Source organism: Drosophila miranda, assembly GCF_003369915.1.
Source record: "Drosophila miranda strain MSH22 chromosome Y unlocalized genomic scaffold, D.miranda_PacBio2.1 Contig_Y1_pilon, whole genome shotgun sequence".
In the NCBI taxonomy this organism is placed as follows: Eukaryota; Metazoa; Arthropoda; class Insecta; order Diptera; family Drosophilidae; genus Drosophila; species Drosophila miranda.
The window spans coordinates 4,032,885-4,035,762 of record NW_022881603.1 but is presented as its reverse complement, the minus strand read 5'-3'; positions in this window follow the sequence as shown (position 1 = coordinate 4,035,762).

Genomic DNA, 2,878 nt, shown 5'->3' with positions numbered 1-2,878 from the left:
CCGAATGCAGCAGGAACGAGCAAATATCTCCCAGGAAGATAGGGCTCAGATAGAACCCAGAATCAGGCTTAGTGGCCTAGAAGCTTTGAAAGTAGTTTATAACAGGAATGTAAGGCTGGGTCCTGATCAGGTTTGCCTTTCTTGCAAAGGCCTGTGGTTCCCCAAACAAATTTGTAAGATTCCTCGCGTCCTTTTAGAAAGTGATTGCGAGTTTAGTGGTGAAATTTTCGCTCTTGAAAGCCTTTTAGAATTCCCTTCTGATTGCCCAACATTAAAATTCTGCAGAACATGTCATAGCAACATTAAGAAGCGTATAAAGCCTAAGCTTTTCTTCAATGAATTAGATTTCCCCATGCTGCCCGACTGCTTAAAGGGGCTTACTCCATTAGAGGAACGACTGATTTCTCCTCGACTTCCATTTATGATAATTAAGCCTATATTGCCTAGGGGGCGAGGTCAAAATGCCATTAAAAGGGCAGTGGTAAACGTCCCTATTTCGGTAAGCGATATCGTGAAGGAGCTTCCACGAGCTTTCCATGAAGCCCAGGTAATTCAGCTCCACCTCAAACGCAGAAAAGAGTATCTTCATGCTTTCATGGCTGAAACCATTAGACCTTCCAAAATTTTTGAAGCACCTCGTTATTTAGTTACCACAGATTTGTATAAAAAGCATAATGTTGTAGTTAACGAGCAATGGATCTCTGGTTTCACATCCGATATTGTTCCTTTCGTAGCATCTCAAGCAGACGCAGCCTTTTTAGAAAGTATGCAGAATAGAGATAGGAATGTAGATACGGAGCCGGCCCATCCCGACGAGGAAGTAGAAGCCGAAGAGCTCAACCCTGGAGGTCAGGAAACTCTGCTTGAAAACAACATACCATTTGATGATAGGATTATCAAAATCGCACCAGGTCAAGGCCAACGACCTCTCGACATGATTCTAGACATTGACTCGGAAGAGTTATCCTTTCCCACAATTTATGCAGGCGTCAAAAGACAATCTTCGCAAAGTTTTACAACCATTGTTAGATCAGAGCTTCGAAATGTAGATAGGAGAGGTTGTAGAACTGACAAACTATTCTTCAATTATAAGAAGTTAGAACTCATTAAGATTCGAAATAATATTTCAATCTGCTTACGTAAGCGGAGCACTTCCAGTGCAGTAACGGCAGCTAACGCTCTTAATGAGAATTTCATAGGGGGGCTTATTAACCACGATGAGGGATATAAGGTTCTTCGCGATATTCGATCGTCTCCGGCTCACTGGGAGGATGAAAAGAAAAAGGTTATGGCCATGATTCGTCAGTTCGGCCTGCCGACTTTTTTCATTACTCTGTCTGCTGCTGAAACGCGGTGGCCAGAGTTGCTTTTTTTGCTCAAAAAAAACGTAGATAGGGGGATCATTAGCGAAGAAGAAGCAATGAATCTACCCTACACCGAAAAGGAGCGTCTTATCAGGGCAGATCCAGTTACTTGTGCTAGGTATTTCGATTATAGGTATCGCGAGATTTTAAAAGTTATGAGGAATCGGGAGGGCATTTTCGGAGAAAACTTCGTCATAAAATATTATTGGCGTGTTGAATTCCAACAAAGAGGTTCCCCTTAGCAGTGGACTTAACCAATACAGAGTCAATTTCAACAGTTATAGCCTTCATTAACAAACATATTACAGTAGATGTCACAGACTCTCAATTAGCTCCGTTTGTTGAATACCAAAAGCATCAGCATAAGGACATGTCATGTCTTAAAAAAGCCAATAAAAGTGGAAAAAAGGTTTGTAGATTCGGTATTCCATACCCTCCAATGCCCCAAACGGAGATATTGAGTCCACTGCCGGAGGAAACTCCAAACCTTGATTTTCACCAAGAAAATTTTAGGAAAATTCAAGACCTACTAAATTCTGATCAATCCTCTGATATGATAGATCACTTGAGCATATTTGAGAACTTTCTTTTGCACGAACAAGTGAGCCTCAATTACGAGGACTACAAATATGCAATTTCTTCTGGTTTAAAGAAACCACACATTTTTCTAAAAAGGTCATTTGCTGAGATTTGCGCTAATGCTTATAATAAACACATCCTTTCAATGCAAAGGGCCAATATGGATATCCAATACATTTTGGACCCTTATGCAAGCTGTAGCTATATAATAAATTATATAAATAAAACCCAAAGTGGTATTTCAAAGCTTATGCGCGAGGCGGCAAAAGGAGTTCAAGGGGGCAATTACACGATTAGACAAAAGCTGCAGCATATTGGTCACAAATTTATTTCTGGTACTGAGATTTCTGCTCAGGAAGCCATATATTGTTGTCTAGGCATTCCGTTGTCCGGAACTAGCTACAAATGTGTTCAAGTAAATACTTTCCCTCCAGAGCAACGAGTTCGAATGCTCAAATCCACAAGCATCCTACAAAATATGCATCAGGAGTCCACTGACATATTCGTCAAAGGATTGCTGGAGAGGTATGAACAAAGACCAACTGATCTTGAGGGCCTGTGTCTAGCCGATTTTGCAGCAAATTATGAATTTTCTAAAAGCGGGAAAAGAACCTGCCAAAATAGAGATGATGAAGAGGACGAAGAAAATGAGGCACAAGTAGAAGTTTTTATCCCTCTCCGCGATAATAGTGGTTTTATTAGGGAAAGAACTAAGCCGTCCATTTTAAAATATATGAGGTTTAATATAAATACAGATAGGTCAAACTATTTTAGAGCATTAGCTATGCTGTTTTATCCGTGATGAGATGAAGAGAAAGATTTAGTGAGCGTAAATTGCGAGGATCTTTATAATAATAATCAGGATTTGGTAAGTTCAAATTTCCAAAAATTCAATGCATTAGGAGATTTGGAAGACGCGCTTAGGAGGGCCATGG